We start from the raw sequence: 18,163 nt of genomic DNA on the forward strand, positions 1-18,163 counted from the left end.
ATAACCCCTAAATAATAATTTTTTCTCCTTTGTAGTATTTGTTTCTTTCATTTTAATTCTTACCTTAGTATTTTTCCTAGAACTTCTTAGTATAATATTCAGTGATATTCACCATTACAGGAATCCTTATTTTGGTCTTGTATTTAATGGGAATACCTTTAGTGTTTACCTGTTGGGAGTTTGCGAAAGGTGTTTTTTTTTAAGTTGCATTAAACATAGGTACTTCTATTCCTGGTTGACTAGAATTATTTTGTTTAAAATCAGGAATAGAGTCAGTGCATATATATTGAGATGATTATTTGATTGTCCAACTTTGACTTATGCAATGTTATTTCTCTATATAGTCTCATATTAAAGTGTATAAAGGTGTCATTTACCTTTAACTATCACAGATACATTTATAAAGGAAAATTACCTGCTGGTAGTTAACAGGTAACCAATAGAAAGGAGGGTTCATCACCCTGACTAGAATGGATGAGGAAACACTCCGGGTGTGCAGGCCCTGATGTTAACCTGGTTAATCTAATTAATTTCATAGCCCTTAGGATAAGCCTTGGGCATTCCGGGTACAGGCAATGCTGGCGTCCAGCCAGGCCTCAGAGGCTTCATAGACTGGCCGCCAGTTCCATCTTCCTGTCTTTTTTATCTGGTCATGGCTGTGAGCCCGCATCTATTGTGTCTGACCAGCCCATCTTTGGGAATACCAGAAGAAAAAGCTAAAGCCTTGGAGCAGCACTTTAAGAATTACCATTTTTATCAAAGTAAAATTTGTTATATGTATGAAAAAACGCTCAAGGAGTACAAAAGTATATAAAACAGAGATGGAACTTTCCAACCCCAGAAATTTTCCCAGAAACAAGCCGCAAACATGTGCAGTTTGGTATCTACCCTTTCAGGCTTTGGTTGGTTGGTGGTTTTCTCTGCAGCAGCATAAATTGGGGGGCAGGTATCTTCATATCTTCTCCCAGTGACAGCAGGGAAACTAACATGGACTGAAAAGGGGCCTTGCTTATGTTATTATATATATTTTCATGACTTTTCTCCACTAACATGCTTTTCACACTTGCTCAAGGTCAGTGGTCCTAAGTGGCAGAGCAAGGATTTGGACCCACGTCTGTGTTCATGATGCTTTTCCCCCTTTTTCAGGGACCAGACCTGTCTGTCTAAACCTGCATTGAGACAACAGCCATTAGGCACAGTGGCAATTTAAATGAAAATTAATTAAAATGAAATAAAAAAGAATTCAGCCCTCAATTGTACTGTGTTTCAAATGCTCAGTAGGAACGTGTGGGTAGTCACTACTAAACAACACAGGTAAAGACCAGATAGATAATATGCATCACTATAGGAAGTTCTATTTGACAAAGATGGAATCACTGAAATCTGAAAAGTCATAAGTAGAGGGCTTTTATTTTAAGCTCTATCCTAGCACATTATTCTGATGTCCTAAATTTTGAAAGATCTCAGAAAAAACCTGCTTGTTCATGAAGTGGGACAAACCTGCTAGGTCCAAAAATTTTAAGTGAATTATTGGTCACCTGTTATATTTCTAGCTGTGCTGGGCAAGGGATGCAGATGTTCTAGGAAATGCATTTGTTGTGGTTTGGGTGGATCTGAAAAGTGGAGCATCCAGAGCAAGAACTTACGTTTCCTGATAAAAGTGAAGGTGAGGTATTCCTTTTCCACCCCGAGTTTTGACTGTGGCCCACATCGGCTGCTTCTGAGAGGATGCGAGTACTTCTCTGGCTGCTGTGTGCACTTGGGCCTTTCGAGGCTGCATAGTGAACAGAACTGGGGAAGGACATCGTGTTGGGCCACAGGTGAGGCCAGTAGGCCGTGTGTAACCGAGTGAGGGGAGACTAGAAAGGAAGGAAGGGCTTGTGACCATCAGCTTTCATAACGAAGTTCAAGCCTTTCATGTCCAGTTGGTCATGAAGACTTTGAGGATGCGTTGGGGAGCAGGGGTGCTGGTTCCCCGCGTCTACGGAACACCTGTTTGAGACTGAGAACCTTACCCTTTTTGCCTTAGATTTCGTAGGTGCTCAAGACATGATTGTGATGCCTTCATGTACTTAAGCAAAGACCTGCCTCAGATTTCTTGGAAAACCCAGTAGGGTTGAACTGTTGATGTGCCTAGAAAGTGAGCTAGGATGTTTCCCCGGGATGCTGAAACTACTGAAAAACATTTTGCTGTGTGATATTTAAAATTATTAGTATATTAGTAAAACTAGTGGTATATACCCACATAGGTAAATATATCTGTGGTAATACTATCCTTCTTCTACCACTTTTCTCCTTCACCAAATGAAGGATTGGACATCTCATTTATTGCCCGATGTGGACATCTACATTTTATGACTTTTCTGTTTTCCAGTTGGCCTTAATTTTATTCTTCAGTATCAGGCAGTGTTAAACCGGCGGATCAGACTAATTGTATAGGGAGGCAAGATCTTGGGCAATAAACAAGCTAATTCCTGAGTTTAAATGGGAAACTTTGATAGTTGCATTAACTTTCAGGACAGCAGAAATTCTTAAATTGCTGCTTTAGGGCCCTGGATGGTAATTCGGGTGTGTGGGGAAATTATAGGGAATCACAGGGTGTGAAATCATTAAGAGAGCCATGGTTGTATTTCCCACCTGCAGGTGGCACGGCCAAAGGGAGCACATGTAGGGGTTGAATAAGACTGAATGGTCTGCTTGGCTGCCTTATGGAGAAATTGCTGTATTTCCCAGCGCTTAGAAATAACAGACCTGGGGGGTAGACTAAACGAGGCTGTAAAAGTAAATAGACTATAAGTTCTTCAGGGAAAGAAATGCTGTTCTACCATGATTTGTCCAAAATGTTTTTATTTAGAGTAAACTCTGGTGCCCTGCAATCGTGCATCCCTGGGGGAAGGGTGCTGCCTCGTGTTGGGTACAGATGCCAGCAGCATCGCTTCCCCCAGGCCCTGTGAGAGTGGAATAAACTTGCCCACAGGAGGTGATTTCCCATAAAATCCCCACACTTAGGAATTACTCACGCAGCCAGTGCTGGCCCTGGTTTTTTCCCTGCGTTCTCTTTAAGAAGCCCAGCATATTAGTGCCTCAGCTTTAGCAAACAGCACCGTCTTTTCTTTGGTTTCATACACTTATGAAGATTAATTCGGAATGAAATGTAATTGAAGGCCAATTACATCTGTTGGCCAGATCTATGAGAACAGAGCAGTGTTGTTGATTAGGAAATGGAAAGCATTTGAGATAGTGTCTGGGAAATACATTAAATGCCTCGAATGTCACTGCCTTGTCTAATAGCCTAATTTAGATGACGTTTTCCTTTGCTATTGCATTAGGTCGCTCCAGATAGTCTTCGGAGACCAAGAGGAAGGAAACTGTATGGTAATGAGCACTCAGGCATCTTGACACACTTATTATCATGGGTATAAGAATTGGAAAACACTTAAAGGAAATCTTTAGTTTTTGATTCTTCTGCAGAGAAAAAAGGGAAATAATTCTCCTTTTCAGGGTAATGGCTCATTTAGCCCATAGGGACTTGATTTTATCTGAAGTAGCTCTAGAATACTTTATTCTAAGCAAACGACATTCTTGGTGTCTGTGCCTGCCTTTCTACAGTTCCTGTAATTGAGATATCTTTTTCAATTTTTAAAAAATTTATTGATTTTAGGGAGGGAGTCAGAGAGAGGGAAGGAGAGAGAGAGAAAGAGAAACATCGATGTGTTGTTGTACTTATTTATACATTCATTGGTTGATTCTTGTTTGTGCCCTGACTGGGGATAGAACCCACAACACTGGCATATCGGGACGATGGTCCAATCAACTGAGCTACCTGGCCAGGGCTTAAAAATGGTTTTTAAATTAGTAATTGAGGTATCTTTTTTAAAAATGGAGATATGATATACATAACATAAAATTCACTATTTTAAAGTGTTACAGCCCAGTGGTTTTCAGTATATTCACAGAGTTGTACAGCCATCACGACTATCTAATTTCAGAATATCTTCATCTTCGCAAAATCAGCCTCTCTCCTTTCTCCCTTCCTCCAACTCCGATAACTACCAGTCTGCTTTCTGTGCCTGTGGATTTGCCTGTTCTGGATTTTTCATATAAATGGATTCCCACGAGATGTGGCCCTTTGCGTCTGCCTTTGTGCACTTACCCTACTGTTATTAAGGTTTATCCAGGTCGCAGCCTGTATCAGTACTTCCCTCCTTTTTGTGGTGGCTGGGAAAGGGGAACAAGAGGGCACTTGTGAGTACAGAGAAGGCTGGAACGGACCTGTGCCAACAAGACTGGGCCTGAGATTTTAGGATAGAGGCTGGTTCTAGGCACAGCAGGTGGCTGAAACCTAACAGCTGTGCAGTTGACATTCACATATAAAACGCTGCTGCATGGGAACACAGGTCTTTGGAGGTGTGTAGTGGTCCCTGTTTGGAAATAGGATTCTTCCCTCCACAGAGGCAGCTGTGGCTGGACTCTCAGGGGTATCAGGAGACGGGGGACAGGGGCAGCTTTCCACTCTGCGATTCCTATCTTGCATCCTTGTTCTATGAAGGAAAATGTTTTGAAAAGAAGATGAAATAATAATAATAAAAAAGAACTGAGAAAGGAAATCCCTTAGGGGAGAGTGATGAAGAATGAGTGTCTGGTAGAAACTGTGCAAGAGGGAAGACAGTGGCAGCTGATGCGCTGACCAAGCTCAGACCAAAGAAGGACCTGGGGCAGGACCATGGCAAAGGCAGTGGCAGGCCAGGGAGCATGGGAGGAGGAAGAGGCCTTGACCTCTGCTGAGAGAGCACGTCCAGACACTGAGAAAGAACCTGGGCTATTGAAGGGTGGTGGGGTCCAAGTTCAGCGCCCGTGCCAAGGATTAGTATTGGAAAACGGACATTTCAAGAGGCAATATGCAGTTACAGACTGTATATCATTATTTTCCACAAATTCATTACCTCTTCCCCCTCCTGGGTCTCTTAGCTTTGAAATTCCTGACTTTATGATGAGTAAACTTTGTTTTAATGTTTATTAATGCCCTATCTACTTTCCCTCGGGTGCAGTTTTGGCTAGTAATAAGATTCAGTGTCTGGGCTATTGTGAGGCATTGCTTAGTAAAACGAGCCTGAGGAAAATGAATTTTATTCCTTTGGGGAACCGTAATTACCTTTAAAAAGTTTAAACTGTGCTTTGCAACTTAGTAAAATCCTATTATAAAGGAAAACATATATAGCAAAATATTCTGCTTGTGTATATTAGTAATATGATCCCAGTAAAATATATTTTAGATAGGCCCTAATAGTTTGTTATAATATAACATTTTGTAATGATAGTTTTTTTGGGATATAATTGATATACAGTAATCTGTACATATTTAACATGTAAAATGTAATAGATTTTGTCATTTGTATATATCGCCACCATTAAGATCAAACCCCAAAGTTGCCTCTTTCCACTATCCCAGCGCTCTTGGCCCTGGAGCAACCGCTGGTCTGATTCCTGTTACTATAGACTAACTTGCGTGTAGTGCAGTTTTACAAATATGGGATTATTCAGTATGTCCACTGTTGCTGTTTTTCCCACTCAGTAAAATTATTTTGAGATTCTCTCATGTTGTGTATCTCAATAGATAGCTCCCCCCTTTTTTTTCTGTGACATATTATTGTGTGGATATACCACTTTTTCTTTATTGATTCACCTACAGATGGGTATTTGGATCATTTGTAGCTTTTGGCTACCACAATAAAATTGCTATGAACAGTCATCCTTTTTTTTTTAACCCTCTTGAGTAAAAAACCTAAGAGTACAATGGCTGGAACACATGGTAAGTGTATGTTTCACTTTTTCAGAAACTTCCAAGCTGTTTTTCAAAGTGGTTGTAGTACTTTACATTCCCAGTAGCAGTGTCCCATTGCTCCACCTCCTTGCCAGCACTTGGTATGGTCAGTCCTTTTAATTGTTGTCATTTCAGAAGGTGGGAAGTAGTGTCTGGATGTGATTTTACTTTGCATTTCCCTAATGACTAATACTGTGGAGTAGTTTTTTATGTGCTCATTTGCCATCTGTGAGGGATGCACATCTGCCCCCCCCCCCTTTTTCACTTGGATTACTTGTTTTGAAAGTTCTTAATATTTTCTGAATATAAGCCCACATATATGCTTTGTAAATATTTTCTCTTTGCCTGTAGTTTGTCTTTTTATTCTAACAGTGTTTTTTTAAAAAAACTATATTTATTGGGGTGACATTGATTAATAAGATCATATAGGTTTCAAGCACACATTTCTATGATAAATGATCTGTATATTACATTGTGTGTCCACACCCAAAGTCAACTCATCTTCCATCACCATATATTTGGCCAACAGTGTCTTTTGAAAATCAGTTTTTTAATTGGATGAAATCCATTTTATCAATTTTTTTTTCTTTTATGGACTATGCAGTTAGTGTCATAGCTAGGAAATATTTGCCTAATCGAAGGTCACCAGTTTTCTCCTATGTCTTTGTCTAGATCTAACATTTGGACTTTGCTTTTCAGTGTTTCTTTCCCAAAACTTATGGAGTGTTACCCTCCACATCCATAGATCATATCTGAGCCAGGATGCCAGGGTGGCCCTCTGCACACCCTCTGTGCAGCTCTCTCCTTCCAGCATCTTATCATGCACACATTAGCCTCCCTGAACTCCCATCTCTGCCCTTGCCACGTGTGTAAAACTGCTTTCAGGCAGTTGTCTGGGGCAGTCATAAAATTTATCTTATTTGTGTCCCTGTGTTGCCTATTATCCAACATCTTAAAACAATTGTTTTGTATATTTTATTAGATTTCCTAGTTGTTTCCCATTGTTTGTTTTTAGTAATGGAGTATAAATTCAAACTCTGGTATAATTGATTAGATTCTGAAAGCATTTGTCTTTGTCATTTTGATTTTATTTATGAAAATATTACCAGATATTACTTTTAAAGGAAAGACTATTTTATTTTTGTTAGCAGTACACAGAAGGAAGCAGTATTTTAAACTGTTTTGTTTCTTGGATCCTGAACTCTGCGTTTCTAATAATGAAATGTATTAAGGATATCTCACACAGAGAATGATCTCATACATCTTTTATGAAGTGGTTGCTTGTACAAAATGATTTCCAGGCTTTCTGTACTCATTAGTCCTGCATGAAAAAAACATAGGCATGAAAAAATGAAGGAAAGAAAGTGAGCTCAACGTTTCTTGTTTTTCTACTTGTTCTAAGTGTTAGTGAAGGGAATGTTGATGTAATAGGCTCAAATAATATTTTGGATTCTCTGAGTCTTAGTTTAGGTTGGTTATCCCATCTTTTGCAAATGATATATTGTGGTAACTATATTTTCTTATCTTTTATATTCTCGATGATCTGGCACCTGGCCTTGCAGATCCTGGAGAGACCACTCCTCCCAGGGCTGGCTGATTCCTAGAGTTAGCAAACTACTCTCCAGCGAGCATGCTTTTCATATGCAAACCAACCAGTCCACAGCCCACAGCTGCCAGCTACCTCCTTTAGAGCTCTCACTGTTTGTGCATTATCTTCTTGCCCGAATGTTACCCCAGGGTCTGGTACCAGAGCCCACTGGAATTGTTCATACTGGCCAGTCCGGTCTGCCTATTGTGAAAACGACAATAAAGGTTCTGGCCATGCTTTCTTGCTCCCTCTCCCTCCCGGCTGACCCTGGCGCTTCCCTGTGTTGCCCTATGTGATGTGACATGGCTTTACATGATGTGGCGTGCCTGGCCTCTTGGGAACTGTGAGTAACCAACTGTCTTTTCAATGACAGTCATCACCTGATGTTGGCCTCACCATACCTGAATAAAAACAAAATCCCAGATACATTTTAAAACATACGTGAAAATTATACTCAAGTATTAAAATGCATTTCTTAGAATAATCTAGTTGAATGTATTAGAATAAAGTTAAGATTTGAGTAGAAAAAGAAAGGGATGCCTGTCTTTTTTTGTTGTTACTCTTCATCCGAGGATATTTTTTTCCATTGATTTTTTAGATAAGAGTGGAAGGGAAGAGGAGAGATAGAGAGAGACATCAATGTGAGAGAGACACATTGATTGCTTGCCTCCTGCACATGCCCCAACCAGGGCCGGGTATCCAGCCTGCGACCGAAGTATGAGACCTTGACTGGAATTGAACCCAAGATCCTTCAGTCCGAGGGCCGATGCTCTAACCACCGAACTAAACTGGCCAGGGCAAGGAATGCCTATCTTAATCGACCAATATCAATTCTTTTGCCCATCTCTTGCTTTTGAGGAGTTCGGAAGGAAAAGAAATGAAGGAAATAGAGAAAAGAAAGGAAAGAAAGGGCAAGATGATTTGATAGAGCATTTTAAGTAGAATTAAAACTTCCTTACCCCAAGTAATAAGCAAATTCCTTACCCCTAGTAATAAACAAAACCGAAGCTGTACCCATTCTTTTCTCTAATACTCAGAAGACGAACGATAATGATCCCATTCAGGTCGTTGTTATACCTAATAGCAATGTAAAAAAAAATGGTATTGAATGAAGAGGCAAGGAATCCATTTATCCACCTTTGCTGTGCTTTTGGAGGGTGGAGTCTGTGCAGAAGATTATATTTGGCTTTCATCTGCAGGTTTTACATAGAGAGGGGGTGGGGCCCTGGCTGAACACACAGGATTCCCAGAATTGTGGATCCACCTTTTCTTTGGGCCTGAATCATGACATCCTTAGTTTTCAAGAAGTTTGCCATAGAAAAATTGATTAACATATAGTTAGATTTGTCAGCAGTTATTTGGAAAGACTCCTTTAACTTTTAAAAAAATATACGTCTCTTTGAGTAATTGTGAAATACTGAAATTGTGGGGAGTAGAGAGATAGAAAAAAGTCAGTGAGTCTTAGTAATTACAGAGATAAAAATACGTGAGGGAATAAAGCAGTGAGGGATGAAGATGTGCTATGCTATAAAGTTTGGATAAACATTCAATACTGACTTGTGTTATTTCCTCAAAAACATACTTTCAGGCAAATTGTGGTTTGCAAATGATAGTTTAAAGTTTTATGTGCAGAACTGTTTCTATAAAATCCTGATTTGTGATGGCAGTCTTTATTTTTATTTCAATATTTATTTGTATTTTATGGAGATTTTATCACACATTTAATACTTATAAGTTTTACATTCTCTCTAAATATAAAGGACATAATAAGACCTATATAAATAAAAAATATATACAGGCAGCCCTCGGGTTACATTGGACTCGATGTGCGTCATTTGGTGGTTACGTCACCATCTCCTATTTATTTATTAAAAAAAAGTTCTGTCATTTTGACATGTACATATGTGCTTTATGTTTTTTATTATTTATTTGCCACAAGTAAAGTTCAGGAATTGTTATCTTTCTTTTAAATTTTTTTACTGTTTCACTTCATTATTGCTGTGTGTGCTCCATGTGAGTGACGTAGGTGCTTATGTAGGTGGGTTCCGACTTACGGCGAAAATCGCGTTACATTGCACCGTTGCACAGTAGGAACAGATCTCTGACGTAACTCGAGGACCTTCTGTATAGAAAAGGAGATAAAACAGATAATTCCAAACTAATGGTTCTTTGACTTAAAATACATCAGAAAAAAGAAAATATTTTATTATAGAATGAAAGTTAGAAATTCTTTATTGACTTTAGAGAGGGGCAGTGAAGGAGGGAGAGAGAGAGAGAAAACACCACATTGATTTGCTCCACTTACCTATGCATTCACTGGTTGCTTCTTGTATGCGCCCTGAATGGATATGGAACCTGCAACCTTGTTGTATCAGGATGATGCTCTAACCAACTGAGCTACCTGGCCAGGACCAGGAAAGTTTAAATGAGGCATGAGACTTTGGAATGATAGAACCCAACGAACAATCTGAATAGAACAGAAAAACTTTGCAAAATAAATTGTTCTAGGGAGAAGAGGTCTCTTTAATGTGTGGAGGATCTTCTCGGAAATTTGAACTCTTTGGGACCTTCTCCCTTAATGATTCTGATGCAGGTGTTTGTATACCAGACCTATTAAAAACAGTGACAGTGAAGCTTATATTACAACACATACAATAGAGTGATCACTTGTTTCTTTATTTATCTTAACAGTGAATTGCATTAAATACTGATAACAGCCCTAACTGGTTTGGCTCAGTGGATAGAGCGTTGGCCTGCGGACTCAAGGGTCCCAGGTTCCGGTCAAGGGCATGTACCTTGGTTGCGGGCACATCCCCAGTAGGGGGTGTGCAGAAGGCAGCCGATCGATGTTTTTCTCTCATCAGTGTTTCTAACTCTCTATCCCTCTCCTTTCCTCTCTGTAAAAAAATCAATAAAATATCTTTAAAAAAATAAATAAATACTGATAACAATTTGAGTACCTTTGAGCTGGGAAAAGGGAAATCATCAAAAAACAGAAGCGTTTATCAAGGGTTTTAAACTGCTAGGCTAAGGGTTGAAATAAGCTTTCAGGCATATTTTGTTTTGCATACTTCCTTATATCTCTAACCTTAGCAAATAATTAAACCTAAGTTGCTTCTTTAAAAATATTTATCAGTTTTACAAATAATCATTCTTACATTTTGTCAGTTTCATAACCTCCAAAGGAAACCCTAAATTTTTCACATTAGTGAATAGGCCAGTGTCATTCACAATACTGCACAATCTGAAAGTTATTATTGTTTCAGTGGTATATTTTATGGGTTGGGGCTCTAGATATACTTTTTTTAGTTACATTTTATTTTGTCAGTTGTTCAAACTAATCTTTATTCTCTTTGAATTGGCAGGAGGATGTAATGGAGACATAATCCATAACATATGAAAAAGGTTGATCAATTCATATAATTTTAAATTCTGACTCTTGAAGGGGTTTTGAGAAACAATGAAAAATAAATAGCAACAGCCAGCATTTACTGAAAATTTACAATGCTCCAGGTACTGAGCTTAAATACAGTTATTTGTCCTTTTAACTCTGCAAACAAGTTTCTCCGTTAATAGCTACTCTGCTGTTCCTCTTATAAATATGAAGAAACTGAGACCCAGAAATACTGTTTGTCCACGTTACCTTTATAAAGGCAAAATTTCTTTTAAAAGACACATTTGGTTTTTTTTTTTGTTTGTTTGTTTTCTTTGTGGTGCATTTTATTATTTGGATGCCAGAGATCCAAGACAGCAACAGGCATAATACCTTGAAAAAACAGCCCTGAGCACCTCCTTTCAAGCCAGCGTTCTATAAGGTTAAATATAGAAAAAAAGGTAGTAAAAAAAAGAAAAAATCTAACAACTGCATGTAACAACTGTGTGAGTTCCCAGGGACTGTTTTCTTTTCTTCTGCTGCTGCTTTCTTTCTTTTCTTCTTCTTCTTCTTCTTTTTTTTTTAAATAATTCTTTGTTATTGAAAATATTACATCTGTAAAAGACACATTTGTAAAGTTAACTATAGACTAATAATAAAGTGTCTGCTCTTGTAAGAACATGCCTGCCTGTATGAGCTGCCCCATGATTGGCGTATCACAGAGGCAGCACGACCAGTAGTAATGTTTAGGTGGCAACAAGCCTGTGCCTAAACAAATCCTGCCCTCTCATTCTGATTGGACTTTGCCACTGGCAGCCACAGTTGGCTCCCTCTAATGCAGCTGTTCTCAACCTGTGGGTCGCGACCCCTTTGGGAGTCGAACGACCCTTTCACAGGGGTCGCCTAAGACCATTGGAAAACACATATTGAATTTATAATTACATATTGTTTTTGTGATTAATCACTATGCTTTAATTATATTCAATTTGTAACAATGAAAATACATCCTGCATATCAGATATTTACGATTCATAACAGTAGCAAAATTACAGTCATGAAGTAGCAACAAAAATAATTTTATGGTTGGGGTCACCACTACATGAGGAACTGTATTAAAGGGTAGCGGCATTAGGAAGGTTGAGAACAACTGCTCTAATGGGTGCAGGACCCAGGTAAACTGTTTCTCTTCCATCCTCTGATGGAGGGGCCAGCCTAAACCATATTAAATAAGGTGGGCTCCCTGATGCCTCCAACCTCCTCCTTCCTTACCTCTTCAGCTTGCACATATCTGATCTTTCTTTCATTCAAGTTACTCATGAAATCTCATCGCCTCTGTGAACCTGACCTAGTTGGAAAAGAACAAGCAAATTCCCCATGCTCTCCTCCGCCACCAGAGCGTCCACTTCTCAGTAATTGCTTCCCATGCAAGAGTGACTCTGCCCATTCCTGTGTGTAGTGCGGATAGTTACATGATGCAGGGCCCAAGGGACAGAGACAGGGACCTTACCTGTTGTGGATATTATTATCATTATTATTTTATTTTTACGCTGCAGCATTTATTTCTATCATTCCATCCCCAGCTGTACTCTTCCAAGATTATTAGATGTTATCCTCATTCAGAGTTCTGCACTGGAATGTTATCATTCCTGGGTATGATTGCTACCTACACTATCCTCTCTGCCCATCTTCCCAGGCCGCTGGAGAATCATCTGTTCCTATTTCAAAACTCCGAGTAAGCGATGCCTCCCTGTATGACTCTTTGTACCATTCTCCTCTTTCATCCAATTCCTGTCATGTAATTCAGGTGTTTCATTACTCTGTTACCTGCTGTCTTTAGGGAAAGAGGCGGTGTGTCCCTGGTGCCCAGCAGTGGGCACGGAGGGTGTCTCATTTAATCTTGAACACAGTTGAATGCATGTGCATTGCAGACAGTTGGTCCCCTTCACTTCCATACCTGCAGTGAGTGTGCGCACGCTCTCCTCCCTGGGCTGAGTTGGGTGAGAGGGTGTTTTCCTTCCTCATCCTTCCTGGGGCTCTGTATACTCCATTGGCTTGGGAGAGGTGGAAACTGGAATTCAGAATGCTGAGAAGAGACTGAGCAGTGCTAATCCAAGAGGGCTACAATGTCTGCCCTAGAAATTGATCTTTTCGTAGGATGTAAGGCTTTGGAAGTAAGGGATCCTTGTACTAAAAGGAGAACATGAATCTTTTGGAGTTTGAAACCATTTTCTCAGTTCTTCCCACATTCCAAGGACATGAGAAAGGAAACTGGATGTTTGTCGTGTATAATAGGGTCATGACAGGGCCGTGGCAGGATGGTAGGGATTGAAATTTGCACAAGTAATAAAAATTTTTTTTCCTTAGTGGTTACTTTCAGATTCTCTGTCTTTGGACTATACATTTCTCCTTCAGTTTTTGAGTCCAGTAAGTTTCAGATGGAATAATGCTGGGTTTCTATGTAATGGTAGTATTACCTACCTTTTATTAGATTGTTGGGAGGGTTAAATTACCCCAGATAAAGCACATCAGAACAAGGCCTGGTAAACAGCAAGCTTTCAGTACACATATTATTGTTACTATTTAATAAAAAATGAGAGCCTTTGGTGAAAAAACAAAGGAATAAGAATATTTCGCGTGGACTTTGTTATGTATCATGGGTGCGGCTTATTCACGGACCCACTGAAGTCATGGAGTTGTCCTCAGAAGGGCAGTGTCCCCTCTCGGTTCTGAGTGGAAGCAGGGATTACCTGTCGTAGGTGTGTCCGTAGCTCTATGTGGTGAGGATTCTGGACAAATCTAAGTCAAAAAGTCTACTGAGTATTTTAGACAAAGTTATTACTAGAGAGCACTTCCTTTATTCATGTACATCTAAAGGTTCAGGTTTAATGAGCCTGGAAATCTAAACATTTATCATACCTTTAAAAAAGTTGAGATAAGTCCATAAAATTTATCTATCAAGTCATTTGAAGTAGGCAAATGAAATACCCGTTTTAATCCTTTCATATTTATTCGAGTCAAACTTCTAACAAATTCATTTAGTCTTTTTGAGAATTATTGAGCATAATTCTCGAATTATTTACCAAATTTCGCATGAATAGAATTTGCTGTTATTTTTTTATTACTTAGTTACTCAAATTTGTTTTGTATATGAATGGAAACTATAAAAGTACTTTTCTTTGACTTCAGTAAGGAGTAGAGATTCTAGAAAGCTGCCCCTCACACCCCCCCCCCCCCCAAATACTTATTTTGAAGCAATCACTATGGCATTTGAACATTTTCAGCGTTGATAGCGTAAAGTGTGTCATGCCTGATTCTTTACCATTTCAGGCTTATTAGCAGGCCAGTTGTTATTCTGTGGTTATGCAGGAGAGACCTGCTGTAACAGAAATCGTGCAATGGTCAGGAGCACATTTAATGAAAATTGAGCCTATTACCCAGAGTGCTAATATGGAGTTTTCTCTGGACACCACTATTGCCTTCCTTAGAAGGACTTCGTTATTGGGTTGGTGGTTAACACAGGAATGACGGGGACGTTTTGTCAGCTTAATAGCACTGTGGCAAGAACCAAGAGACCTTGTTACCAGGCCTGGTTTTGCCATTAGCTTGCTCTGGATTTAATCTGCTCTCTTAATCGCTCTGGGCCTCTGTTTATGTGTCTGCAATAAATGAGGGGTTTGAGGTGGAGGATCTTGAAAACCTTTTGCAACTCTGGGATCCTAATTTTGTGTCCTTTTAACTCTAGCAGTTTTTGAAATACGACAGGCTTTCTTCAGTGCTAGTCTGAGTTCATTAGGATGTGATGTTAAACTGCCTGGGAAATTCTCTCTTGGGGGAAGTCACACAATTGGTGTGTTCAACGGTGTTACTGAGCCTGACTCTTGGTATCGTTCTTCATGTTTGATCAAGCATCAGGATGCTTCTGAAACACAGGTCTGAAAATCCAAGTGCTCTCAGTTCTGCTCCATAAGCCCTATGACGGTGACACTGTGGCCAAGTTGACATCCATTAGACACCTTTCTTTTTGACAATTATGGAACAAAAGGAAGATGACTTCCTGTTAACTGGAATTCTCTAAAACCATTTGGCATGTGGCTGAGCTGAACGTATTAATTAGGAAGAAAAAAAGACAAAATACCTGTTGAGAGAGGGTGGAAATCTGGTTACAGTGCCTCTTCCATGGAAACCCAGCTGAACCCTGTCTCTATGACGATGTTACCATTTGCTGGTATCAGATGCAAGCAAAGGGTGCAACTGAACTTTTCAAGCTCACGTGCTAACCTAAGGTGATAAAGAAGTGAGACCAAGTTCATTATGGGCTCCCTCAGAGACATCTTAAACCTTGTTCTGGAAGAAAGCATAATGCTTTGTGCCACTCAGTTAAATGGGATAGAAAATATTTGTGCCCAGATTTTTGAGTTTGATGAGAATAGAGAATTAAATATTTTGAAAGTGAGAGATAGCACTTTACTTGGTTGTTTCTCTAACAGTGAGTATGTGTTGGGGTGAAGAAAAATTCTAAGAGCCAAGGTGGGTCTTCAGGGAAGGCCTGTCCTGCAGCTGGTAGGAAGCCAGGTCAGTGGTGCAAGGTTTCATTGCAGTTGTTTCTTGGTTCTCTCTCATTGCCAACCAGCTGTATTCTGTTTGCTTCCTTAGTTTTGATAGCCACAGTATTTATTATCTGTTCAAACACAGGCAGATTAAATGCCTTAAGAGGATTATTTTACTTCACAAAGCAGTCACACATGAACCATCTGCTCATATTTTGTTTTTGTTTTTGTTTGAAGAAAGAAAAGAAGGCCTGCCACTGGGTTAGGTGTGCAGGCATTCAGTGCCTGGTAGGGCCAGCAGGTTCTCATTCTGGCTCCTCCCTTTTGGATGTGCCTTCTGCTAGCCTCCAGCAGATTCCTCCTGGGGAAGGCAAAGGAGAGGCGCGCCTTTTCTCCATGCAGCTTTCTCAACTCATCTGTACCAGCTTTTAGATATTGCCCTGAAAACACTCAATAATTTTCAAAGCACACAAATTATTATTATTTTTTAATACCACAAACATGGAAATAGCAACCAACACCCAGAGATGATTTTTGTGGGGAGACAGCCAGAAATAATTAGGGGTTCTTGCACTTGGATGCATATCAGAAGCATCTCAAGACCTTGTCAAGATACACCCGGCCTGCAGCTAAGTTGTTAGACTTTAAGGGTTGAGGGTTTGATTCCTGGTCAAGGGCATGCACCTGGGTTGCAGGTTTGCTCCCCACCCCCTGGTCAGAGAGCATGCTGGAGGCAACCAGTCGATGTGTCTCTCTCACATAGATGTTTCTCTCTGCCTCTCTCGCTCTCTCTTTCCCTCTCCTTCCCTCCCTTCTACTCTCTCTGAAAAGCAATGGAAATTTTTCCTGTTGAGGATTTTAAAAGAAAAATACACTGGGCCCTCCACCTCCAGGGATGGGCTCCACGAAGAGCACATCTCAGACAGGCTGAGGGAACTCCCAGGGCAGTGGCTGAGGAGTGCTCTGCCGCTTCTACCCTCACCTTCAGTGCTCTCCACCTGGTAGGCTTCACCGAGATGATGGACTTGGGAACTCAGCGTGAGGCAGCTGCCATGGAAGTGTATGATTTTGTCCATGTTCCCAAGTTACAAATATTTTTTCATGTTTATTAAAACTTCTCTCTAGAGAATTGTTCATTTTGATGGGGTTCTTAATTTATATTTATTATTTCTCTGCTTTCCCCATTGGAAGTGCTCTTCATGTTTTCCCAGTTTCAATCTTGTCTTTTGGTTTGAGTCACTAGCATGACATCTAATATTTTGTTTTTGCTCATTATTTATTAATGGGCTTCCTAGGCACTTACCTATGAATTATTAAGCAATAGATGGAATGAAGCACATGTTGCATTTTAGTAGTCAAGTGACACATTGCTGATTTAGCATAGTAAACTGAATTTGGAAAACAGGAAGTTAAATGCATAGTGGCTATTTTGTATTGAAATTTGATAAGTAACTTAAAGAATAACTTCATTAAAGCTGAAACTTAATTTTTTCTGCAATCTTAATTTCTCCTAATTTCCTAACTGTTCTAAGTTAATGATTTGAAAACATAATAAACTTGGCAAAAAGGCATATCTGATTACTGTGAACCTACTTGGTTTCTTTTTTATTATTTGTGTACTATTGATATGTTTGTTCTACAGTGATTAAATGGAGGGAGAAAGGAGAGAGAATTTCTTATAGAACAATATCCCATGTGCTGTTTCTATTTTTGTGTTGGATTTAACATATACTGGAAAGTTCTAGGAAAGGTTTCTTTATGTTCCTCTCTGTTTTGTAGAATTGTTAGATCATGTCCTACCCCAGTGCAACTTTTGAAACAACATCACCACATAAACTTCTTCTTAAATACAAAAATGAATATATTTTCTGCTTTGAATCAATACACCTTTAGGCATACTTTTTCACATTATTACGTGGAATAGAGAATACAAAATACAGATATTACCTAATTTTAGCCTTGCCATGAGGCTTTTTAACCAATAGAGACTTGGACATATTTGAGTTTTGTCTTTTTGTGCACTCATGGTCATCCTAATGATCATAGAATGCCTTTCGGCAGGTAGTTAGAAGGAGGGGTGAAGGAGCACTCTTTGTAGTATAAAGGCCTGGAATCAGTGCACCCCTTGGCCTGCATCAGTAGACCTGCGTTGTGTGGTGTTGACTGATCCTTGGGGCACAGTGAATACTGAAGGAGCTTATTTAGGAAATTTTGAAATGTAAACTTTGAAATCATTCAGATCTTTTGGATCTGATGCCTTTTCGAGATAAGCCCTTAAAGGTCTTTCCCACAAATGGAATGTGGAAAATCATGAGGTTACATGGGACAGAGGGCCTCGGAGTTCACTCTCCTCAAAGAAACTCTTCTCTGGTGTCCAAGTGAGGGGCTCGTTCTAGCTGTGGACTGAGAACAGATGGGCTTTCCTTAAGGAGGTTGACTGCCTATAATGTCATTTTAGTTAAACAGACGAGTGAGTGAACTGTAAGGCCCAGAGGCTGATTTGTCTTGTATAACTTGTAAACGGACTCTGAAGGTATTTGTGAAAGGTGAGTCCAAACACCTTTAGCAATGACCATTGATGAAAGTAAGTGAATGAAGGCGATTCTGGTAAAGGTTGATTATGTTCAGCAGTCTTATTTATAGATGTACCTCACACAGTGTAGATGGATGTGAAGACATCACAGTGCTTTCAGTGCTACATAAGGAATGCACATTTTTCCCAAATTAAAAGAGTTGCTTTATAAACTACTTAAATTATATATATATACACACACACACACACACACACACACACACACACACATATACTAGAGGCCCGGTGCACAAAAATTTGT

The sequence above is a fragment of the Myotis brandtii genome, unplaced genomic scaffold (genome assembly GCF_000412655.1).
Source record: "Myotis brandtii unplaced genomic scaffold, ASM41265v1 scaffold266, whole genome shotgun sequence".
Classification (NCBI taxonomy): domain Eukaryota; kingdom Metazoa; phylum Chordata; class Mammalia; order Chiroptera; family Vespertilionidae; genus Myotis; species Myotis brandtii.